This window comes from Fringilla coelebs (genome assembly GCF_963513975.1).
Source record: "Fringilla coelebs genome assembly, chromosome: 4".
NCBI classification, from domain to species: domain Eukaryota; kingdom Metazoa; phylum Chordata; class Aves; order Passeriformes; family Fringillidae; genus Fringilla; species Fringilla coelebs.
Window position 1 is genome coordinate 4,144,680 of NC_140032.1, and position 26,938 is coordinate 4,171,617.

Consider the following 26,938-nt stretch of genomic DNA (forward strand, 5'->3'; position numbering starts at 1 on the left):
AAGAGCTGTTGGGGTTTAACCCCAGCCAGAAACTGAGCACCACAAGTGGCTTGCTGTCACCTTCCCCACTCCCGCTGGCTGGGACGGGAAAGAGAGCTGGGCAAAAATATTAAACTTTGAGGCTAGAGGTAGAGACAATTTATTAAGCCAGTAAAGGTAGAAATAATAATAGTAGTAGTGGTAATAATAATAATAATAATAATAATAATAGCCAAAACAAGTGATGCAGATTGCAATTGCTTGTCACCCACTGACTGATGCCCAGCCCATCCCCGAGCAGTGATTGGCCCCTCCAGCCAACTCTGCCCACTTTATTCCCTGGGATGGTGTCCCATGGATGGGAGATCCCTTTGGCCACCTCAGGTCAGCTGTCCTGTCCATGCTCACTCCCTGTTTTTTATGTGTTTGCTCTCTGGAAGAGCATGGGACACTGGAAAGGTCTTGATTTAGAGTAAGCACTGCTGAGCAATAACTAAAACATCAGTGTGTTATCAACACCATTCTCATCCTAAATCCAAAACTCAAAACTCTAGAAAATTAACTCTGTCCCAGCTAAAAACACAACACACCTTCGTAAAAAATTCCTTCCTTAAAATTTCTGTCTTACTCATATGGGCAAGCATTTCTCAATTCAATTAAAAAAAAAGTTTATTTTTTTATTCTTTTTTTTTCTAGTTTGTAAATCTTCTCATGTTGATGATCAGATAAAATAAAATTTTGACTTAGAATAAGATCTTTAATTTATGAGCCCAAACCAAAATTGCATGTTTTCCCTTTGCTGGTCTGGTTTTAAAACATGCTCATGTGGTATTTACAAATGCAGTAGTTTGGGAGTGTTTGTTCTCTTTCAGTGCTTTACAGACTGAGGTGTCCATTGAAATGCAAAGATATTTGATATTAAAAGAGATTGCTAGTGGATAATAGGCAGACAGGTGTTTGGCTTTCCTTTATGCTTGTCAAGGACAGTTCCTTGGATGGCTCACAAGCACATTCACATCCTCATTGTTTCCTGCTGACTGGATTTTCCCTGAGTGCTGCGTTCAGAGATTGCAAATGTGACATTACCTAAGAGGCCCCATCAAAATCTGGAGCAAATGGTGGGTGTAAAATGGATATTGCACTCTAACTTCTTTGTCTGTAGCACAATATTAAATATAAATAATTACTTTTATATATACAGTGGAGTTTCCCCTATAGGAAATTCCATGGTTTATTTCTAGCCTAACAACTGCAGGAATTGAAAAAAAAAATCTACTTTTGCTATATACCATACATCACACTCCTTACTTTTCATTCTGCAGTTGATTTTCCAGATGTTTCTCTACAAAACAGAATAGAGTAGTTTAGCAACTACAGGAAACAGGAAAGTAAAATGTATTTACTTTCTTGCAATTTTCTTTTGCAATATTTTCTATTGGAATTTTAGAGAATACCAGTTTAGATAACATCATGTCAAGGCTAACAGAGTAAAGTCTGTGTGTAGTTAAGTTTTGCTTGACAGTTTATAAAGCTGAAACAACATTTCACAGAGTGGGAATTAAAAAAACACCCTCATATGAAATGTGTAATCCAGTCAGCTTAATCAAAATATCAAGAAACAGAAAAATATTGATAGGTGCAGTAAGTGTAGAATCACAGAATCATTTAGGTTGGAAAAGCCCTTTAAGATGATGCACCATCTTAAAGTCCACGAGATTCATTTCTCCAATGTTGCACTTAATCCCTAAGGAAAAAAATAGAGTTTTAGTCAATATTTAGGACGCCATCTTTTGCAGAAACTTCCAACATTCAGCTTCCACTTTAACCAGTAAAGATAGGATACAACAGTGGAGCTGTTTTAGGGGCTTATTTTAATTTTTGAAATACTTTTACCTGAAGTCTAAAATAAGTTTGACTTCAGTGCTGAATGTTTTTAGAATATTGAGAATAGACATTTCAAGAATGTGTGTTCTGATCTGTAGATCCTCTGGAGCTGAGGTGGATTCTTACCAAAATGATGGGATGGGGACTCATTGCCTTTAAAGCTTGGAGTGTCAGCCCCGACCGTATTTTGGAGCCTCTTTATAAATAATGCATTACTTAGAGGTTCCCATCTAACCCAGTCTCCTTAAAGAAATATTAACCCCTCTGAATAAGAGTTCAAAAGTTGCTCAGCTCCATTTTACACTATTATTTCTGTCAGGTATAGATGGGCGAGCTATATCCTTGCTTTGTTGCTAGATTTCTTAGTCCATGGAAGCGCAATGGATTTAAAAAATCAGTTGGTTCATGTCTTTGCTCTAAGGCAATATTCTTTTGGTCATTCCTGGCACATCAGCTCCTCCTGAAGGCTCTGAAACTACATTTCCATGAAACTTTGGCTTATGTGGAATGATCTATTATAATATCTCTTAGAATTTATTTGACACCTGTTTACCAGTTGTTCAGTGACTAAAGTATCTCAAAGCTTGCTTTCATTTCAATCTCCCTTATAGTTTCTATATTCTCAAGGTCTTTTGCCAGGCAATCATATTTATAAGGCTTTCCTGTTTTGTCTTCCCCAACACTCCCCCAGAGGGTGCTGGGCACTGCTCAGGCTCCCCAGGGAATGGGATGGGCCAGAGCCCCAGGAATGTTTGGACATGCCTGCTCTCAGGGATGCACAGGGTGGGGTTATTGGGGTGGGACAGGAGCTGCATTCAGCCATCCTTGTGGGTCCCTTCCTACTCAGGATCCTCTGTGATCTGTAATTCTGTGATTCCCTTCTCAGACTCCAGGAGTTTAACGAGCCCAGTGCACCCAGCCTTGTCCTGTTGGTGCAGTCCTGTGCTGATCTTTGGTACCTGCTTTTGATCTGTTTTGGATCCTCCGGAACTTTCCACATTTTCTGAGTACACAGTGCCAAAACAAACCCCAAGGTGTTGAAGCTGAGACCTTGACAGGCTCTCCTGGCTGCTGCTGGCTTTTCCTGCTGGAGAAGGGCACCTGCCTTTGTGGCAGCTGGGTGACACTGGTGGCTCATGATCCTCCTGTGATGTGCAAGAGCCCGTGGAGCCTCTTCTGCAGATTTTCTATAGAGCTGCTACTTGTTCTGGGTTTTATAGCTGTTATTCCTGACTGAGTGAACATCTTGCACATGACCCTGTCGGAATAGCATCTCTTTTTTTGAGAACATAAGTGCAATTTGTCAGAATCCTTTTGGAGTTTTTTTTTTTTTCTGCTCTCCTGAGCACTTTCAGTGCTTCTCAGCTTGGTGTCACCTCCAAATTAAAAAAGCATATTCCATGTGCTATCATCCAGGTCATTAATGATGATATGAAACATAGATGAACCCAGGAAAAAACCTTTCTGTGTCATTTCTAAGTGAATTGCTGTAGGTAAAAAGCGCATTGTATAGCGTGAATAATTATATTATGTTAATGAAACTGTGTAGAGAAGGAAGTATGTGCCTCAAACAGTGGTGATGGAAGAACTTGCCTACACCAAGATTTCCTTTTCTGCTCTCAATTTTTGCCTGAGTTGAAGTTTCCTGACAGTGCCTCGATGCCATCTGAGGCTCACAAGCAGGACACAGGAAGAACAAAATAGATTTTCTTCTTCTCTAGAGCTGAGCTGAGTCCTGTAACGTGAAGGAAAGAGTGTTTAGGTAACATGCATAAGCAGTGCAATGCATATTTCATTCCTCTCCCTGTCCAGAAAGTCTGTAGAGTAGGAATAAAAATTTAAATAAGGAAATTTGCAAGAACTCACAATAAAAGGGATTTTCTTCATCTTTGCTCTGATCCCACAGGTGCCCACACAACTGCAGCTCCCATCTCCACCATTTCATTGTGTAACAGCCTTTCCCACAGAGCTCGAGAATTGTAAGCATTCACTTAAATGCACCAATCACTTTGTGCTGAATTATGGATTTCCCTAAATGTTATTTTAATATGAAATAAGATTCTACTATTTTAAATAAATACACCTTCTCATGTCTAGCTGTAGAGCTTCTGTGAGGAGGCTTCCTACATTAATCTACATTAATCTATTCTGTCTCCATGAGCTCAGTGTAACATTTGAATTACTGATTACCTGCATTATGTGTAAAAATTGATGGAGCTGGACAGCTGTGCCCCTGAGGACTCTCAAAGGCATTAACTATTGCAGTGAAGGCCTGGAATGTGTTGTGTGCATTAAGTTGGGTATATTTGCCTGCCTTTTTCATCCCTGTTAGTCAGTGACCATCTCACATGCAGAATGTATTCAACGAGGTGACCCTTTGGCATCTTTGGTTTTCTGAGCTGAAATAAAACTGTTTTGGTTTTTTTTTTTTTCCCATAGTGTTATTCTCCTGGGAATATACCCAAAGAGGTTTGCTTTGGTTTGGTTTGCTGGGATGGTTATTTACAAGCCCACACACACAATAAATGACAAACTGATAGGATTTTTTTTTATTATCTCAACTGCATTCCCATGAAACTTTGGCTTATGTGGAATGATCTATTATAATATTTCTTAGAATTTATTTGACACCTGTCCAATACTCTAGGCACTTCCAGCTATCTAAAGTATATCTGCAGATTCCAGTGCAATAGTATTTTTGCAATTCCAGTATTTTTCGTTGTGTCATTTATCTTCAAAACACCTACATGAAATATTCCTGCTTATAAATAGAGGAGGTAAACAGAGGCTAAAGAGAACAAACACCACACAGGATTCCTATGCTAAAGCAGAGATTTTTTTGCTTCAGAAATCACAAACTGACACCATGGGCATCCAAACCTTTTCTTCTGTCTCTTGTTGTCCAAAACATCCTGCTCAGCTCACCCCCACACAGAAATTTGGTTTTCATGCCCATCAGGTCATAATACCATAGTGAGGCATGGAAAGAAAAAAAGAGCAGCTTGTCCAGAGCTGGCTTGTCCTTTTGCATTTCTCATTCCTTTATTTGTATCTCAGGATGTGTTTCCTGTAACCTGCCCCTCTGAAGGAAGGGGTTCACTGTCACACATGTGCTGGTGACACCCAGGCTCTCAGGTGGCTCCTGTCCCTAGCCCTTGGTGACCCAGGTGAGTTGTGCTGTTTTCCAGGCAGATATTCCCAGTGTGGGGTCTGGAAAGGGCTGGCAGCAGGTGGATTCAGAGCTGTTGTGCTCCATCCTTTGGACACGACAGCCTTAAAATCTCTGTGGCAGTATTCTGCTGAATCATGTTACACTTTCTAAATGCTCTGTATAATATAAAATTTCCCTCAGTGCAGCTTCAAATCCCATGTCCCTTATTAAATGCTTAGGGGATTTTTTTTCCCAGGGTAGTAAAATCTATTATCTCTGTTGCTAATTATGAACTTTCCATTTTCTCTGGCTGCTACTCCTTCCTGCAGGACATGAGCCCTGCTTTGGTTTGGGGGGTTGCAGCAGAAGATGACCACATGCCAATGGCCACACAAGCTGCTGGTGGTATTTTTTCTGCACCTGAGCATCAGCTGTGCAGAACATTTGCAGAAGAAATCCCAAAGGCAGATCCCAACCCTAATGCCTTTGGGATCTGTTTATCCCTTGAAACACTTAATGCAGAGCATGTCTGGTTTTGTTTCATGAATTAGAGATAAAGGGGTGAACCTTTGCAATATAACCTTAAGAAATATTTTGTTTTCCTGGACCCACCTGTGTCTCAGACATGGGGAAAGCTTGCCTGGGAGGAGGGTTTGGCACCACCACCTCCCAAAGAGCCATTTTACCCTGCAGATTAATGTGATTTTTGGGGCATGAGCTTCCTTCCTTGTGGGTTATGAGTTCCCCCCTCAGTATTTTCTCCCTAAGCTCCCTGTTCCTTGTCCCATATTTTGGTTCCCAATTTAGGCCAGATCATTTGGCCAGAATGGAATCTCAGAGCTGGCACTGGACAAGGTTTTACTGGAACTGCAATATTAAGGCAGGAACCACTGACAGCTTTTGCAACCCTTTCTCCTCTCTTGTGAATCTCAGATATTTGTGTGGCCAGAGAAGCTGAGCTGGTCAGGGCTCTTTGTGAGGGGCTGGGTTAAAGGATGGCTTGTAAATGGAAAACCAGGAATTACAGCTGGATTTGAGAGGCAGGGAAGTACTGGCTGTGAATTTCTGAGGTTGAAATGGTGAGTAGTGAGAGAGGAGAGAAAACAGAGGCAGAACTGACTCAGAAGGAGTTAAAGCAGATATGGGAAAATGCAATGTTGGAAAAAAGCAGGGGGAAAACCCTATAAATTTACAGGTACTGATATTGTGAGGAAGTTTCAAGTGTTCAATGGAACTGGTGGGAATGTTAGTTTTGAGACAGAAGTTATACAAATATATATGCCCAGTGATTTAATATTTAGAATCTTGGGAGAAAAATGTGCCCAGTACAACTGGTGCTGGTTCCTCAAGGTCTGCTGAAGCTGTCAGCAGATCTGAACAGTTCAGCAGTCTGTTACAGGCATGCAAAGACCATATTCATTGGCTTTGCTCACAGCAGAGAGGAATTTAACATATGGGTGATATAGCTTAACCTGCTTAGCATATGGAGAAAACACTATAATTCAAATTTCCCACTACCTTGGTACATTGCCTAATAATTTAGGATAGTTGAGTGTGCAATTAAAATTAAAATCTGTGAACATAAAGATGCTCAGTAGCCTTGGAGTAAAGAAAAAAAAAATAGGGTAGTAACAGTGACAAAGTGTAATAGTGGGAATTTAAAATGACATTTAAATTGAATTCTTGCCTGTGTTTGTAAGTGTGGCAGTGGTTAATGGGGTTTGATCAGTGCAATATGGTGTCCTGATATGAGCACAGACAGGAAATTTGTTCACAGTGCATCAGCAAAAGGTTCCTGTGGGTGGTGGGGGAGTCCCTTCATCACCAGCACTTGATTTAAATGGGATGAATGAGTTAAAGATGGGTCTGTAGACACAGAAAGCCCAAAGTCCATTTCTGTTCCTCGTGAGAAGCTTCCCAGAGCTGATTCAGGGCTTCTCTTGGAGCACCCCAGAGCACTGGAGAGGTTCAGACAAGCAGAAAAGGTCACAAAATGCCCCAAAGAAATTGCTCTGCATGGTGTAATCTATAGGGGAAATCAGGAAGATACAGCTTTTTTGTTGTTGTTCTTTTCTTCCCTCTCCAGAAATTTACCCTACATTTCTACTTTGAACAGATGTCTTCAGAAAGTGTGTGGGAAATTTCCAGGAAAGTCTCATGCACTTGAATTTTATTATGTTTTTCAAGTACGATAATGATTTCAGAGATGACTGATGCTATTCTTTCATTTTTTTTGCAACATTTTGTGTTTCAATTCCTTTTATTAAGTTTGCCCAAATACAATTAGCTGTTCTACTTATCACTGTGCTAAATCACTGATTAAAAAAGAGAATATAGAGAATTTCAATTTTTAAATATTTTCCTAGGCTTGTGAAATGTTCCCTTTTGTTGTTTCTTTTTTATTTTTTTAATCTTTTCTAGATTTGATATTCATGTTTCTCTGTGAGGGCACAACATTCAATCCCAAAATAAGCCTTTGTGTTGATCCTGTATGGCAGGAGGGAGTGAAGGCTGAAAAGTCAATAGGTCCAAAAATTTGGGGCAGCACTGAAGTAGAGAAATGGAAGCAACGAGGCAGAGGAGAGAATTTAAGTGGGATATTTTTAAAGGGGCTGCATTTCCAGCTTAACAAACCAGGAGGTGTCTCCACAGGAGCCTCATGGGCTCTTCAGGTATCTCAAGTCCAGAAATTATTTCATGGGTGAACGAGGATGACTTGGATGAAGCAGAAGGCAAAGAAAATGGATTGAGCCAAGGATGCACCTCAGCCCAGGGAACAAAAACACTGCTCTGGAAGCAGAGCAAATTCCTGAGCACACACAGGTGTTCTGCAGAGTATTGACAGCCTGTCAGAGGAAAGCCTGGTTATTTAGTGGGTGTATGGAAAGAGGGAAAAGAAAGGAACATGAAAAGAATTGTGACTCTGTTGTAAGAAAACAACATGAGCCCAGGCAGTCAATTTGAGATTGTTTAAATAGACAGAAATTCAGCAATAAACATCAGAACTGCCACTTAGAGGTGCAAACCCTGAACCTGTGGTCAAGAAAAAGTAGAAAATCTACAAACTGGAGAGACAAAGGACTGAACCCCGCAGCTGGAAGGACCCTCTGTGACAATATGATCCCAATTCTGCCCTTTCTCACTGCAGTGCCCATTCCAGTCAGACTCCTGGACTTGGCAGCTGGCAGTTTGAGGATGCTGACCTTGAGGGAGGGAGCTGAGTTTCATTCTGAAGGCGTGTCTCTGTGCTTATACATATGCAAAAGGATTTGCATGTGTTTGTGGGACAGAAAAGAAATGTTGGGTGGCGTTTGCAGCTTTCTCTGAAGTGATACAGAGGGAGTAGGTGGCAACTGCCCCAGAACGGGGAAGGGCTTTGATGGTGAAGTGGGAGGATGGTAAATATTATTTATGTTTTGTGGTTGCTGTAGCTATAGCTCTTCTGTTTCCACATCACCAAACATTTCACTTCTAAGTTCTCGTATGTTTGCTTCACACAAAGTATTCCTGATTTTGTTTTAATAAAGGAAATTTCTGGCCATGCATGGAGATATTTGAAGCACAGTATCTTAAGACATAAAAAAAAAATTTAAAAATACAATAAAAAATACCTTTTAAAAAATATGTAATTTTAAGCAGCATTCTTTTGGCTTTATGTGTCTATTTCAAATTCTTCATGTTGCCATTATTGCATCTCTGGATTTTATCTTTATTAAGTTCAGTACAGTGGGCTAATGCCACCTGAAAGGGATGTAAAGAGGGGAATCATCCCACAGGGGCTTTCAAAGAGGAATTTTGAGAAGATAGTAAATGTAGAAATTTGTTAAAATTGCCCTACTATATTTATAACGTGCATTCTAGGAATCACTAGAGGGTTTATTCCCCTTCCACTGGTTTGCTAGTTCAATGCAAGTCCTGCAAATGGATGAAATAAAAAGTATTTTATAGATAGTCTGTAGTGGTCATAGAACATTTATCAATGCAAGCTGGTTGAGGCATCATTTAGCTGTAGGAATGCTCTGTGGTGCTATAGTAATTGACATTTAAATAAAGACTTGGGCAGAAGAATGTTTAGGTTATTGGCTTTTAAAAATAAATATTTGCAGATCATATTTACAAAACAGAGTATTTCACCCTCTGTTTTTGAAGCAGTAGGCAGATCTGTTCATTTTCTATGTATTGTTTTAAAAGGATTATTGTATTTAAATGCTGGTTTTACTGTGCTCAATTCAATACAAGGCATTACTTTAAAAAGTAATAGTTTTTACAGTGTTTATCAGTGCAGGAAATCACAAGGTTGCAGGTTTTATTTGCAGTTCAGGTGGAGTCTTGCCCTTTGTTTGGAGGTGAGGGATCAGATCTGAGCCCAAATTCTCATTCCAATTCCCTGAACTCCCCAGCTGATCCAGCCACTGTTGTGCATCTTTTCCCAGCTGAGCTCCACCAGGATCTCAAATCCACTCCATAGAGTGGGAGAATGGGAGAATGCAGAGAGAAAATCTGGGACATTTTCAGAAATATAAATTTTATTTCTTAGACTGGTAAATTAATTCTCATTCTGGTAATACTGAGGGCAGATTTTGAGTAGTTTCAATTACTCTGCTTTGGAAAAAAAAACCAAACTGAATAAAAAATACACTTCATGATCCAAATGAATCATAGAATGGACCTTTAAAGATCATCTGTTCCAATCCCTCTGCTGTGAGTCAGGAAATCTTTCACTACATCAAACCTCTGTTCAACCTTGAATGGAGCCTGCCCAGGGATGAGGCATCCAGCCTCAAAATCTGACCTTTGAAATTCCCAGAATACTCGAGAAAAGAAACAAATCTCTGAGTTTATGAATTTATTTCAGCATAAGTTCTGTGGAATAAAAAGGGCCATAGAATCCCTGTAGTATAGAGCAACACAAAAAGCAATAGGAGAATTTGTTTTATATTCCTTCTACAAAGTGTTTTTTTGTTTGGTTGGGGTTTTTTGGGTTTTCTTGGTGTGTTGTGTTGGGTTTTTTTTTACTAAAAAAATGTGTTGTGTAAAATAATTTGTGCTCTCTTTCAGTGACCTCTGAAGTGAGTGAGCTTTTCCACTAAACATCATAAACTTATTGTCAGGCACAAGAGATTAGACATGATCATGATTTCTAGTCCAGGAAACTGAAAATTGGTCTATATTCATGAATGTTCTATATAATAAATCTATATAATAAATCCAGCTGGGTTATTAGGATTTATTACAGAAGGGAAGAATCATGGTCACATTTAACTCACTGGATTCAAGGTTTACAGAAATAACCAATTCAAAAAAATATCAGCAGCCATACCAAAACTAGTTAAGTCAATAGAATTCAAAAGTCAATTTAAGCCAGAAGTTATGAGGATGTGAACCAAAAGTTTTTGTAAAATTCTGTATTCAGAAGAAAATATTTTTCCACGCCAGTTTTTGCTGTCCTAAATAATTTCTCTGGGTGCAGGGAAGGTGTTTTGAGATTTGATTTTATTCCTGATTGTCCTACCCTGATTTACTTGGTAATAAATTAAACTATTTTCTCCCAGTTGAGTCTATTTTACCCATATCAGTAACTGGTGAGGGATCTCTTCCTGACTTTATCTTGATCTTATCCTGCCCAGCTGAGGAGGGCAGGGACATTAAAGGAAAAAATGGCAGTTGAATTAAGATATTTAACACAGTGCATAATATTGAGCCCTGTCCTTCTTAGCACTGAAAATATTAATGATACCAGTCAAGAAAACATGACTATTTGGATTTATTTTGATGGGTTGATGGTAAAACATGGTGTATTGGAATTACAAAAGCATTACTTATGCACAAATGAATAAGTATTTTTCACCCAGCTTTCTTTTTGTCTTGATAAAATTTGAAGTTATGTGGTATTTTGGAAATAGCTTTCAGAGGGAACAACTCATTCTTCTGCACATTGTTGCAATTTGTTTCTGATGTCAAAACCACGTTTTTGTAGAGCAGAATGATATTAGAAGGAGAGAATTTCACTGGGAGATGCTATTTGTTGTAATGAACTACTCTGAAGTTCATCAGTCAAAGTGAATGCTGGCATAGCCAATCGTTCTGCCAGCCTCATTTTGTTTTTTAAAAAAGCACTCTTTACCAGAATTTAGCGATATTAAATGATTGATGGGCACTCTCCTCTTGATTTAGCAAGTCACCTAAGAAAAGAAATTTCATTTTTTAGTTTAAAAATATCTGCAAATGTGTACACACAGTTGTGCACTTAAGGCAATTATTTTTTTTTTAAGACATAGATCTCTGTGTAAAGAGAAGCTGATGAAATATTAACTTTGTAAATAAACTCATTCCTTTTGTTTTGCATGAGCATGTGAGATTAAACAGGCTCACCAGAGACATCTATGAGTCCCTTGTCTGATGTGGTCATGGATTTGAGGATTTGAGGTTGCCCACCCCCTGCCCATGCCCAGCAGGAATGCAGCCATCAGGGAATGTGACAAAGTGGCCTTTCCTGATGACTTTGTGTCATTTTCCTACATCACAGGGAAGCTTCCAAAATGACTTGGCATTTTACCTCTAAATACAGGCTAACCCCACCCAACAATTACTGTATTTGGAAGTACACACATTTATAAAATTATTTCAAACATTAAACTAAATTATTAAATTATAAAATTTAATTCTTAAATGAATTAAATAATAAAGTATTAAAAATAAAAAATAATAACATATAATTCCCAAACTCTATTAAAACTCATGGGTTCTGCCCATTCCCCTCCTGATGCCAGAGAACAAGCCATGAACACACAGCTATCTCAGCAGAGCTCACTTGATCTATTTAGAGTCCTGTTCTGCATCATTTCCAACTGCTGTGCAACACTGACTTGTTAAACACTTTCCTGTGGCCAGCCCTAGTCAACCCATCTGTGTTCTGTGAAGTTCTTCTGAAGGTCAAACCTCAAAGATAGTTTCAGGACTGATGCCAGGATGAGTTTACACTCTGTGGATGTACTTTTGCTCTTTTTCTTAGGCAGTCACTCAATGGCTCTGAGTGTTCAGAAGTCACAGCCCTGCAAAGAAAAATTTGGACATCCATGTGATATTGAATCTCAGGAAATAACCCTTTCTAATCTTTTTTGAAATGAAGCTTTTATGTGTATGAACAAAAGAAAGTAAAAGGTTGTATTGCATGTTGTTGAAACAGATTATTAAGGAAAAATATTAAGGAAAAATAATCCTGCTTGTCAGCAATTAAACCTGAACTAGGATTCTGCTATTTAATCTCTGCTATCTCCTGATTTTGATGTGGGACTGAATTTCACATGAATGCTGCATAAATATTTTAATGTCTGTATAATTATTCTTTAAATAGACAGCAATATTTAGCCAGGTCATTATGACCAATTTGTGTCACCTTTTGTCTTGGGGAAAGCTCCTCTTTGATTTTTACCTGGTTTTCCCCTTTCTTTTCTTCAATCCTTGCAACTTTTAATAATACTTGTTAAAAAAAAAAATAGAAAAACAATAAAACCCCAACCTTTTCTTCTTGCAGCCTGTTGTTATGCATCTAGGTGTTAATTAATGGCAAGAATCCCCTCTGTTCTCTCAGAAGCAAGAAGGTATTTTCCTACCCCGTGCTGTGAGGGAACTTTTCAGTTAAAATTACTTTCTTTTACCACTGGTTTCAGGACTAGGGGGCAAAATGAGTTTGTGGCATGATACAATTGAGAGACAAACTTAGTGCAAGCAGTGTCCTGCATTGTTCCAAAATCAAATCTTCCCTGAGGTGCATCCGTCAAGACTCACAGAAATGCTGATCTTTGACATGTATCACAACACTATCCTGAATTCCTTAAATGAGGAATATCACCCAAATATATTCATAATTTACTGAGTTTGTAGTGGTGAACATGGCAGTGCTGGGTGAACTGTTGGACTTTATTTTAGGGGTCTTTTCCAACCTTAACCATTCTGTGATTTCCTGACAGCTTATGAAACTCTAGAAATGCTCCTCAAAACCCTAGCACAATACAAATAGTGGAGCACAGCAGAGTTTCACAGGTTGAGTCTTTACACTTCTCTCCCACATACAAAATCATTAGAAAAATAAAGTTTTCATTCCTGTGATTGCTCCTGCAAGATAAAGAAAAAGGGAGGAAAAAAAAAAGACTGTTCACTTCATACTGTAGAGGTAATATGCATCATGGCACTACTTTGAGATGAGATACTTCCTACCCATTTCACACTTTAGAAATAATTACTTAACACAGTGCAGCCCATTTTATTCACAGTAACTTTTTCTCAGTAATTTACTCGGTAGTTTTGAAGTGAAAAGCATCATGTGGTGTGGAAAACCGCAGAGCTTCTCCTGCCGAGCTTTAGTTTGTTGGGTTTTTTTTAAAATTTCTTTAGGTGTTTGATCATCATGGAATTGACTCACCCTTAACACTAATTGCCATACTGAGGAAAACTTCACTAAAATGTGGTTTGTTAGGTACCAGGACTGGGAATTAGAAGTGGAGTCAAGTTCCCATAATCTGTGGATTCACTTGTTCTCCTCTTGGTGCACATCACGACCAAGTGGAATGTGCAGAAGTTGCTCAGTTATTGTTTTACTGAAATCATTCATTTTTATAGTAGGCATTATAATATCAAAGATAATGCCAGTGGGATTGTAGGTTGTGGCATATAAGAACAGAGTAATAAATAGGAAGTGTGGAATGCTGCATTGTATTAATACAGAAATTGATATTGAAGTCACAGAAGATTGAATTAAGAGCTGAATTATTGGAATAACACGATTTAAAATGCTACATATCCTTATATATTAAAAATTATTTTGATTTGTAACATCAGGTTTTTTGGAAGGAAAAGAACAAACCAGATGTAGTGGTCAGTGAGCACTTTTACCACGTGCAATTAGTTTTGTAAGCATTTGTCATTAAAAGGGGTTCCAAACAGCTGCAGATGTCTGTGGCAGTGCATGATTTGCACTGAGACTTGCAAACAACCCTGTTTGTCTTGATCCAAACCATTACCCATTCCTCAGGGAAAAATCTCCTGCAGAGCACAACTCAGTACAACCCCAGATCTGGAGTTCACCTCCGCAGCCAATCTGATTGCTAATAGAAGGCACATCCAGGGTAATTTAAAAATTTCAATTCCACAGCCTTTCATTCTTTTTAAAAATGCACACATGTGTCTCATTGGATGAATTTTCAGAAGGATCTAGATGACTTAGAAGGATATTAATAACCTTGGAGCTGACAAACCAAATCCAAGCCTGTTTTAATGTTCTTTGGATGGCTGGTGTTCCTCTGGCACCTCTGAAGTCTCGTTCGTTTCATTTATGAACATCAGAGTGAAGGTGGTGCCAATTAGCATCTGTTTCAAATTTATTTCAGGTCTTGCACTGGAACCACAGGTTTCAGTCTGCTGTGATTTCATTTAACATTCCTTAACATTTTTTCCGCTTCATTTCTTACAAGAAGTCTTTGTGGCAATCTACCAAAAGAACTGAGGTGCTTTTAACCCCTTCTGAGGAATTTTCAGGTTTTTAGTAGTGCCAGAAGATGAAGGTGTGGCAAAGAAACTTGGAAAGATAGGATAACATTCTACTTGTCACTATTTTAAAGGGCAGAGTATCAACTGTGCAGTGGTTTTGCATGTTGCATATTCACTTTTTTCCTTTCCCATTAGCTGTGAGATGGGCTCCAGTGGCACTTTCCTTGGGAATTTCAATGCCATCATTACCAATGGGGCAGAGTTAACTTGTCACACTGCACAGTCATAGTAATAACTCTTTTTGGAGGCATTTATGTGCTGTGCAGAGCTATTCATTCAATTACCCTGTGGACCAGGCAGGGATGGTCAAATTAATTACTATCTCATGAATATAGAAGATAAAGGGCCAAATCCAATTAAAGACCTCAGAGTCTCTGAGCTCTGAATTACAAGATGATCATTTTAAGTGATTTTACCATAGGGGCACCTAGACCTGGGCTATGCATTGAGGCTCTTGAAAAAAGTGAAGTCACTTCATTCCAGGAGATTCACTGTGCTGAGTGAAGTCCAGGCCCCCATTTCTTTTGGATCTTAAAAATCCAATTAGGTCTGGAAGCAGAAGGCTTTTTCCAGCTTTTTTCAGTTCTGTCCTGAAGGCATGCATTGATGGGGGTTTTAAAACTAGGAAAAAAGAAATTTTAACACACATAGAGGTTATTCTACCTCCTATATTTTCATTTTAATGGTTGAGGATCACGTAGGGTTTGGTCTCCTTTCCTATCATGGGGATTCACAATTTTCTTTACACCTCTGAACTGGGCACCTTTTTGCCTATTCCAGTGACACTGAGCTATGGTGCAGATTGGGGTGAAAGGCATAGTGCCCACCCCAGCATATCCCACCTGGGGACTCCAGGCAGGGATTTCAGGGCAGGTTTGCATTTGTTTGTCCTTTGGAATCTACCAAATTTGCAGCCCTGCCTTCAGCAGGAGAAGGAGTCATCCCTACCCTTCCCTGCTCCCATTTCACCCACTTAATCCAAGTCATCTGCTTGAGGATTCAAAAAAAAAAAATCTTTTATTCAATGGAAATTTGGAGTGTCCATGAGAAATGAATGCTCCAATCATTCAGTGGAAATAATGGCAAAACTCCTGCTGACTTGGGAGAGAGTGCAGAGAGGCTTTGTAAATGCACCAGTTATCACTTCAGTAAAGGGCTTTATGTATTTAATTTTATTCTAATAACAAAGCAAAAGCCAAAACTATTTCTGCTATCTACAAGAGGAAATAAGGCCTCTAATCAGTCTGTAGAAGTAAAGCATTATTTTATGCCTAATTAGTTTGTAATAGCATTTCCAAAAGGTTTCTTTTTCTGTAAAAAAGACTGTTGATGAAAATGTCACAGAGTTATTTTCAACAGGCTTTTGCTGCAGATATCCCACATGGACATTCTGTTATTTTGTGCTGGCTTTTACACTAATGCCCTGTAATTGTGTTTCACTTCCTCTGATTAAACTGACAAGTAATTTGAATGGATATCACTTAACACATTGATCTGAGGCAGTGGCAGGAATAGGCCATGGCTTTGCTCTGTGAAAACAGAGCTGGTCCTTTGCTCTTGAACTCTTTTGGAAGTCAGGTTGGAGTTTAAAAACATCTTTTTCTTTTTTTTTTTCCTTTTCTTATTTCATTTTCTTTCATTTCATCCCTGTTGCCTCACAGTTGTAATGTCCTACAAAGGAGCATGTGGACACAAAGAAGCCTGCACTCAAAGTGAAAGCTTAATTACCATAATGAGGATTGAGTTCTTTTCTTTGCTCTGTCTCCATTCATTCCAAACAGGAGCTGAAGTTATAGTACATGTGCAATTAAAGCTCAGGCTCATTGTTTGCTTGAAGGTTTTCACAGGAGACTGTCAGAAGAAAAAAAAACCCTTCCTGCCAGGCACATGTCACTGCCCTCAGAAAGTCTGACACATCCCCAGGTAATTGTGGAGGCTGCACAGCAGCTGCCAAGTAGGGTCCTGCACTGGAAAGCAGCAGGGGTTTCACTGGATGCAAGAAACATCATCCAAAATTATGCCAAGTATTGTCTCACTGTGCACTAAAGTGTTCAGAGGAAGTTGGATTACTAAAGAGAATTCACAGAGAAAAACCCCTCCCTGGTTGGTCTGGAGAAAACTGGTAAGATAAGGTGAAAAAAACAAAAATTCATTGGATAAAGCATTTAGTCCTCTGTTATAAGGAGAAATATTGAGTTGACATTGACTTTCAGCTGCCTGCCTTGATGATCACATTTTTGATTGGACATAAACAACACTTGTTTCCTCATGGATCACCCAAGGAATATAAGCACAATGCAATTAAAAAAGAAAGAAATGCAGATGTAATAGTCAATACACATCTCATCCAGAGGTCTATTGCATAGTGACAGATGCAGCCAACCAGTTAAAATCCTATTTTTCAGTGATATTTGTTAATGAAAGCACTGGAAGTGCAGCCAAAACAGCTCTGTGCTTCCAGGGCACAGACAGGGTGACATTTTGGGGGGTTAAATTCTGTGTAAAACTTGTCTTTGTGCCCTGAACAGTAATTCTGCACCTAAATAGAAAGGCAGAGTTGGAACTTCAATATGTTCATAAGAAATGTTCATTTTATACCTGTAAATGGGAATGGTTTGATGAACCTCCAGTGGTCACTTCATTTGTCAGAGGTGCTGATTTGGTTAAAAAAGCTTTGCTGAAAAAAAAAAAAAGCATAAAGGCCATTGGAAACCAACATTGCAGACAAATGTTTTTACCAATTGGAGCCTTTTTCTTAAATACCTAAACAAAAAAAAAGCCTTTGCTTGTAATCAAACAGTGTTAGGTGGTTAGGTGGTTCTCCTATTCCTCCAAGAGAGAGCTGGAAAATATTGAAAGGATGTTTTCAAGGAATGCTGAGATGTCTCAGGAAATCCTGCATTTAATCCCTGTGACTCCTAATGCACCCTCTAGTCTAAAAACAAGCGGGGAGAGCAGAGCTACAGGTGCTGTTTAAAGGGGAATGAAACATAAAACTGACAGAAATTCCAGACATGGAGATCACTGCCACTAAGAGCTCTGACAAATATTTCCACTAATCTGTGACATAACAAAGATTTAGTCACTATATTTCAGAGGTTTGATGCATGAATTATTGTTCATCACATGTTGTAAGATAGTTTCTACTTCTCTACCCCTCCTTTTATTTAGTTGCCTGTATTTCATCAACTTTTTCACTGACAGAATTTTAATAGAATGCCTGACACAAGGTTTTGATAATAACTGTATATGACTCAGGAACATTATTATGCTTAAAATAATAGAACAGACTCTTCTCAAAAGCTTGTATTTAAGTAGGTAAATTTTGACATTTTTTATTTGCATAGTGCTTCAATAAGGGCTTTGATATCTGAATGGAAAGAAAAAATTGTGTACTATCTCCTTTTTCTCATTATTTTAGATTAAGAGAAGGCATCCAGGAGCAATTTAAAAGCAGATTGCAATTTACAGCTGCAAAGCAGTTGGTGGTTAAATGAGGAGTTTGTAGTGGACCCTTTGCAAGTAGAAGTCTGTGAAGAAATTAGAATAATTTTGAATTCTTGAGTAAACATTTCTGACCTTCTAAATGGAAACATCTGCAAGATTTTGCTTAAATGATGAGTGGGGAGATTCTCAGCTGGTGTAAATTAGTGTGGCTTCAGTGAGGCTGATGTTTTTATAACAGTTTACATCATTCACATTTCTCTCTTCAAAAATTCTATTTTTTGTAAGCATTTAAGCGTAACAGCATCAATTTTCTGTACCAGCATCTTCTGAATAGAAATGTGCAGTTTCTTCTATGAAAACCCCGATGTTTTCCTCTTTGAGTAGGCACTGCAAAGGAAAAGATGTTCTTTAAGTGCAAGAAATATTCTGCCCTATTAAAATTCTAACACATATTGCTATAAAATCACCCCTGAAAGGGGAAGGAGTGAAGGGAAGCTTCACAGACATCAGCTCCCAAGGACAGTGGGACAGAAAGGAGGATGAGAAGTAGACTTGCATGCCAACACTCCTATGCCCTGCATTCCCAGGGGCAGAGATCACATTACACACACACTGCCAGAGGTTTCTCCAGGACTGTGGTGTTTGTCAGGGTCCCCAGATCAAGGTGAGAGATGAGAATCTGACTCCAGAAGGCTGATTTTTTATTTTATGATATTATATTAAATTAAAAGAATGCTATACTAAAACTATACTAAAGAAAGAGAAAGGATACAGACAGAAGGCTTAACAAGAATGAATAATAAAAACTGGTGACTGACCCCTCAGAGTCTGACACAGCTGATGGTGATTGATCATTAATTAAAAACAATTCACATGTTTGGATAAACAATCTCCAGGCTACATTCCAGAGCAGCAGAACATGGAGAAGCTGAGGCTTCTCATCTTCCCAGGAGAAGAAATCCTGGTGAAGGGGTTTTTCAGAAAATATGACAGTGGTACAGGACCTATCAGAAATCCTCTCTCAGGGTATCAGTCTTGGCTCCTGCAGCTGCATTCCCTTGTTTCCCTCTGTTCTCAGCAAACTTCAGCTGCACATTAGGGTGATGTTGCCATATGTCTGTTACCTGATTAGAGAAACACAGATATAACTGGAGGGGCTTTTTGGTTTCCTTCATTAAGTCATGGTGTTTCTGTGACCCAGTTCCCTCAGGCTTTCCTCTCATGGCATTCCCAGATCATCCTCCTTGCCCTTCCTGGACCTTTTCAGCCTACCCACTTCTCTTCTACCTGTTTGAAAATATTCAACAATATTGAGCCCAGTATTGATCCCTGAGGATCAATACTGTCCCACTGGTGACAGGCTGCCAGCTTGGAAAGGACCTGACAGTGTTAAGATTCAATGTTGAAACTAAATTATGAAGTGTTTTTCTTTCAGACAGTTGGAAGAGGGTGATTTTTTTTTTTAAATATCCCATCCTAGGAGGAAAAGAATGCCTTGTGCAGAATTTTTAAAAACACACCTTTATAGTCCTACATTTTTTTAATTCTCTGGAAAAAAATCATGCAAGTCACACATTTGTCCAAGAGACAATCTCCTGCCTGATCTTTAGGAGGGCTGGACACTCATTGCAGCTATTAAATAGGCAGTTTATGTCAAGTAACTCAGTATTCTTCTAAGAATTAATCATCAAGTGCTTCAAGCTCCCCTCCACTGTCGATGGAGAGAAGCAATCCCCTGTGATAAGTACTCTGTATTAAAATAAATATGCAAGACAGATGGGTGCTCTAAAAATGCCTGTCACTATATCTTGAATATAGAAGGAGCTAAAATAACTAGATTTGATTCAGGATTTCAGAATGGTAAAATTAAATGGGATGGTCCTACCCTGAGCACTATCACTGCTTTCTGGAATGACAGAGAGTGCTGCATTATAATCTGAACTTAATGAAATGGCACAACTCTTTAATGATGGCAGGATATTCTTGCCAGGGGGAAGAATTTATTATTGCTCCATAGCTTTCACCCCCCTTCAAAAAAAATCCTCCAAACAATGCATGTATTTTATGAGACAAAAAATCAATGAGATTTGGAAGTTACACAAGCTTTGTCACTTAGGAAGGTCCCACCAGATGCCTGTTCTGAATTGTCAGTGCCTCAGAATGCTGTAAAATCCAGTCTTGGCTAGTAGCTAGAAAAGCAAGACATTTTGCTTTTTATTCATCACCACAGTGGTGTTGGAAACCCTTATTCAAAAATACACAGAAATACAGAACTATTCAGTGTATCCTCTACAACATTGCTGCCTTCATTCTCAAGAGTGAAAAAGTTCTCCATTTTATTCAGCCTCTAATAATTTCAAGTGTAAATTTTCTTTTTTTTTTCTTTTGGAAGCTTAGATGCCAGTATGTGATTATGGGTAAATATCAGTCAATAATAGCAGCTGCCACCTGGGAACCAGGATGATCAAGCCCTAATCCTAACTGGTGTTTTAAATCCAACTGATGATGCTTCTGGAAATCTTTGGTTGTTGCCAAAAGAAAAGAAGTAGCTACAAAAGTGAATTATGCAAAACAAGAAAAATAATGACAGAAACCAAAGTAAAATACTCCCCTACACTCAAGTTTTCCCACTTGGGAGAGGTTAAAAAAACCTGCATATGGCTGATATTAAACAAACCATTTAATTCACCAATTCACCACTTGAAGGCATTCAGATATTGTGGTGATGTGGCCTGCATAAAAAAACTCCCATAAAATACAACAAGAGAATCTTCTTCAACCATTAATGGGCACAGTTTTTATTATTTCTTTATTTTATTACATACTTAGTTTTAATTATGTACAGACCTAGATAAAACTTGCTTGGATGCAGGCCAAGGATAAGATTTGCACACCTCAGGTACTGATACTGTGTCCAGCTCATGGTTCATTTTCATTTTATTGACTTTATTTACTGTCTGAGATTGCAAGGATGTGGCTTCCCCAGCTTTCTCCATTGTTGTAATTATTCATACTACCCTGGACCCAGATAGATTCCCTGGTCACAAGGTAATTAAACACTGCTGAGAGCAATTGTTTAATTTAAAGAGAACTTATAGTCTGTATCATACATTTCTGAGCAGATTATTTAGTGAGTGGCATTCTAGAACTGAGCATTTCTGTAGAAGGAAGGGGCTGTAATTTGGGATTTCTCTGCATCCACAGCAGGGTGGGCAGCAGGAAAAGGGGGGGATTCTGCCCCTCTGCCCTGCTCAGGTGAGACCCCAGCTGCAGAGCTGCCCCAGCAGGGAGATGCTGGAGCAAGTCCAGAGGAGGCACCAGGATGATCAAAGGGATAGAGCAGCTCTGCTGGGAGGAAAGGCCAAGAGATTTGGGATTGTTCATCTTGGAGAAGAGAAAGCTTTGGGGTGACCTCACTGTGGCCTTCCAGTGCCTGAAGGGAACCTGCAGGAAACAGGGAGAGAGGAAATTTCCAAGGGGTGGAGTGACAGGACCAGAGGGAATGGCCTCACACTGAAAGAGAGCAGGTTTAGATCAGATATTAGGATGAAATTCTTCCCTGTGAGGGTGCTGAGCCCTGGCACAGGGTTCCCAGAGCAGCTGTGGCTGCCCCTGGATCCCTGGCAGTGCCCAAGGCCAGGCTGGATGGGGCTTGGAGCGCCCTGGGACAGTGGAGTTGTCCCTGCCCAGGCAGGGGATGGGATGAGATGAGCTTTAATGATCCTTCCCACCCAAACCATGCTGTGATTCCATGATTTCTGTCTTTTCCTTTTTCTGTGGTGACTCAGCCTTTCTCCTTTGCAACCACCTAAACAAAGCTGTAAAGACCTTACTGTGCAACCTTTTCTGTACAAAATTATCTTTTATTTTCTTTCTCCTGATGAGATAAATGAATTATTAAGAGGACATGGGAATGCACAAATTTTAGTTCCATGGGAGGGGTTTCTATAGCAAAATTGAAAATGGGTGACTGCAGAACCTCCAATGCAGTTCCTTAGAATAAATTCTAAAAACAAAATATTTAATATGAGTAAAAAATACTATAAAATCACTGAGCTGAGTACAACAGTAATTCATGTTCATAGCACACTCCCAAGAGACTTCTTAACACTTAATCTATCCTTAAACTTATTATTTTAAGAAGTCTTCTTTGGCTCATCTCTGGAGGAACCACACAGATTTTGTTAAACTTATTTTTTCTATCCATCTCACTAGAAAATTACTAGAATTTTCAACTTCCAGTGAAATTTAGTCTCTGCTTCACCTGGAATATATTGTTTAGCCTTTTCCTGACCCAAAATGAATAATCATCTGTCAGAAGGGGACTATGTATTGGTATGTTTAAACCTAGATTTCTGCTTAAAAGCACTGATGCAGCAGCCTGTTGTTCAAAATGTTTTTCCTTTTAGTACTGAGGTTCTCTTCATCACTTTTAAAAGGGCTGTTGAACATTGGCATAGTTTTAAAGGAGTGATGTTCAACATTTAAAATAAAATATTAGGACAGATATATTTTTGAGCAGCAATTTACACCTTAATAAAACATTGTGGTATTGAAGTTCTGAATAACCTGTAAATAATGGAGCCCTCTACCTAGGGGATGATGAAAATATAAAAATAGATCAGTGTTTGGTAGCTTTTGGATCAATAGATAATCTTTCCAGCTGTCTCCTGGAGGCTAAATTACTTGAAACAATAGTGAGGGTGTCTTGGACATGCAACACTTGATGTTTGAGGAGATCGACTCTCCTAGATATTTTGGCTTACATCTGAAGCAGCAGAGAAAAAAGAAGAATGAAAATGGTGGTTCCAAAACATCTTACATTGATTACTGTTATTAATTTTGTTACTGTTTAATTGAAACCCTGAGCTCCTAAATTGCAAACTTTAAAGGAAAATAGCGTACCCTAGCAATCACTCTTTTACTTGTGATACACATTGGGGTTTTGTCTGTGATATATTTTGTAGCCTGCACCTGCCCAACTTTTTGTGTATTTCTTGGCACTCCATCCCCTTTTACAGTTTACCATTGCCAGCTTTGTTCATCTGGCATTTTTTTATAATAACGTGCTCAAACTCTTGGCTCTGCTTCTCCAACATCTCTAGGTGATCCTAACTGTTCAATGCAAGGATATTCATTACAATAACATCTGTCCTTAGCATAATAATTTTGGTGGTAGTAGTAATTTCATCTGTTTCATGTGCTGAAATTTGAGCTCTGTGATTTCCTCATTAGTGGTATCTGGAATTATTAAAAGCCAACAACACAGTTCCAGTCTGGAGCATCTTCTTCCAAGGTTGAGCATATCTCATCTAAAATGCACTGAGTCTCTGGGCTGATTGGCCTGACTGTCCTTGTCTTGGTTCTGTGAATTCTCTAGGGTTAGAAAAGTGTCCTGTTAAGTACCTCATGCTGATCAAAAGAGTTCTGTAATGAGCAAATCGTGGCATGTAAAAGTCCTTAATAGTTGTGATACATATTTTGGGAGTTTAATATTTTACTCTAACAGTTTAAAGTGTAAAAAGGAAAAATAGAAGGAGAGGAAAAGGTCTTTGTAAAAAGGAAAAACAGTGCTATACCTTAGCAGAGATGTTTCTAGCATTCAGCAGATACTGAAATTTCTCACCATCCTTAAGTGCATTTTGTTCTTATTTTATTTCATTTCCTAACCAAATGAAGTTGAAGTTCCCTGTATAAATAAATCTAGCCCTAATACCATGCAGTTTTACCTGTAAGGCTTTTCAGACTTTGTTTGATATAAATGACTGTGTTCTGTCTTTATTGTTCAGGTGATACTGCTGGCACTGGTTGAGACTGTAGGCATTTTCTGGAGTAACACAACAGTCAGTACCTTGAGTTCTTCCACTACTAGACATGGATGTGTTGAGAAACTACAAAAATTCTCATGTGAGGTGGCAAATCAGGCTTGAAAACACTTGCATATTATATTCAGGGAGGTGGATCTGACATTGAGTGACCTGGGATGGACCTGCAGCCTCAGGGTAGAAATGCAGCGGAAGATCCTCTCCTGATCTGGGGCAGCCTGCAGCCAGCACAGCCCCTGCTCAGAGCCTGTGGGAATTGGCTCATCCTGAACTGAAAATAAATCAGATGGGCAGGGAAAAGCTCTAAGGAAATTAGAATGGAAGCAACTCAGACTGAGAAAATTGTTTGAAAATATCTCGAGTGCAAGCGGTATGCAAATGCTTTTAATGGTCACAAGAAATCAGGGACTTGATTAATATATTCTCCTGTTGCAAAGTTCTCCTCATTACACCATGAATAGATGTAATTCTGTCCATAGGAACTTGAATACAGATCTTTTGGCATTCAAGGAATTCTGTGCATTTCTCCTCCTTCTCCTTTTAACCCAATGCCAGCAGCAATTTTTACTTCCTTTTCATCCCAAAGTATCTTTCTTCCCTTTGCAGAGAAAGATTAACAGAGAAATGGCAAATGGCTCAATACCAAGCTTTTTCATTTTTTCAGGAAACCAATAAATTCCTTTCTATCCCTTCTAGGAATGAAGGCCAAAAATTTATCACAGAGCAACAATAAAATAAGAGTATTTAAGGACTTAAATAAATAAACTTTAATAAACTTATATTTTCAGCACAGAGCAGATGGTGTTTGACAGACCTGCCTGAAGCTATGTAGCATCACATGCCATGCTAGTTATTTTTCAATAATGTGATTTACTCAACAAATTTCTTTGAAATCATATGCTGAGGAAGGGAGTTTGTATACAGACTAAAAGGACATTTTATAAGTAACAGGTGAAGGTCAGTTAAAATTCCTGCATAAGTAAAAATGGTGCAGAATGGGAGATTTGAGCCATATTTGTGTGAGTTAATGAAATACTGCCATTGAGAGAGCTCAACTGGATCTCTTGTCTTGGTTGAGTTTTCCAGCACATCCCATTTAGCATCTCAGGCATCACTGAGGCACAATTTGAGCAATTGCACGCAGCAATGTGGAACAGGCTTTGCTCTGCTTTGGAGGGACAAGGGACTGGCCAGATGGAGGTGGACAGTTGGTGTTGTGTGGCCTAAGGGTCACAGAAGGGTTCCCAGTTGTTTTGTGTTTCACAATAGGATGTACCTTAAGGGCCACTGTTTATATAAACAGTGTTTATTTAAAACTGGAGTCAAAAAGTTACCAGATAGATTTGAAGGGAGGTTTAGGAGGGGTGCTGGATTTAGGCTGCCATGAGCCTGCTCTCAGTGAGAGTTCTCACCTATGAGACATACAAAACACCCAGATTAGGAACCTAAATTACAAACTTTGAGGTCAACCTCAAAATTTATACTTTTTTTTTTTTTTTCCCCAATGCCCAGGATCCTTTTCCTCTAAATGGTGAAGTTTATCAAATGCTTAATTTATTTAGTGTCCCTGTATCCCATAGCTGACTACCCTGGAAGGTTTCCCAAGTTCCTGCTCAAGGACAACTTTCTGACCCCCTAAGTGGGTGCCAAGCATTAATTGCTTGACCTCACCATGTTGGTGGTGAATGCAAAATATATCTGCCCTGTGTGAGGTCAGTAAAGAGGAATTGTAACCCCTTGTTTTATTTGAGATCTGTAAAATACCCTCCCTGTGTAGTCTTAAGTGTCTTGGTGTTTGCTCTTTGGTTATTCACGTTGTGCCAGTCTCACAGGAATTTTGGCCTGTTTAGCAAATTATTCCCTGATTTTATTTAAAATAAGGAAAGAAAAAGTGCCAAGCAAAGGTTATCTTTGCCCTAAAAAAAAAAAAGTCATAACACGTCTTCTGTGGTTATGGATCTTTCTAAGCCAGTCTGTTAAAGCCTTAACAATGAGAAGGAAGAGAAGAATTTAAAGAATATTAGATAAATTGAATTATGTGACTGGGAAAATAAAGCATCCCAGAACACGAATGTCACCAAGGAAACTCGGTTCAGCAACTGCACAGCACACAGCTGGAGTAATTTTCTTTTTTTCTAAGTTTTCTTAGACTGTAACTCTGTAGTCTAAGAAACGAGAACCTGGCTGAGACTGGCTCATCTGGCAGTCCCTGCTGGACCATTCCAACAGTCAGGAGAGGCTTCCTGAACCAAACTTTTCTTCCTCAGCTTTATTGTGAAATTTCAGCTTGAAAAACAGGCTCCATTGTGTGCACATATGACACCTGCTGTCTTGAACAAAATAGCAGGGACTGAATTTGGGACATCTAAAACCAAAAGCCTGTGCTGACATTGCTCAGGCTAAAGAGACGTGGTTCTTCAGCTGGGGACCAGAAGAACTCAGTCAAAGGATGAGCACAAGAAAAGAGATAAAAATATCAGCGGGTGACACAGATGCCTCCTCTTGTGTGATAGCAAATGCTTTCTGTCTCTGTTTTCTGATGTCAATTTGTGTGATTAATTCCAGAATTTGCAATGGATCCTTTTTAGAAAGCTAAGAGGTAAATTTTTGTTTTGTGTTAAATTCTGGTAGCACTTGATATTGTTATGCTTGAATTTCTAAATAAAAGGAAGGGGATGGGTTTTACAGATTTTTTAAATGATCATAAAAGCTTTGGCCTCGTGTCATAATTAGAATTACAGGCAGTAACAGAAAGCAGGCGTTCTCTGGAATGAATGCCTAAAGCAAAGACTGGAACAGAGGCCTCTTGCCAATGCAGGGCTGATAACTGTGCTGTACATGTGAGAGGGTATCATTGAAAGGGTGTCTTTAATCCCCATCCCACCCCAAAAGTGACTTCTCAATAGCTCCCAGAAACGTGTGCTATTAGGCTCAGCTGGAGAGAGAAAATCGCTCTTAATCATATGCAAGGAACAATTCTAAATAGAAGCATTTGAAAACAGCCTTGGGAAGGAAAGAGTACTGCCAGAAAGAATGGAAGATCATTTTGATTCTTGATGAAAAGCTTTCAAACAGAGTTCAATGTGCAAAAGATGTGACAATACTT

General features: G+C 39.0%; 1 protein-coding gene across 3 annotated transcripts in view; it reads left to right on the forward strand.

Moving 5' to 3' along the window:
• The window catches only part of CTNNA2 (catenin alpha 2), a gene marked incomplete at both ends in the record, with an annotated part of 408,624 nt that overhangs the window by 264,765 nt on the left and 116,921 nt on the right, over positions 1 to 26,938 (forward strand). The window lies entirely within an intron of this gene.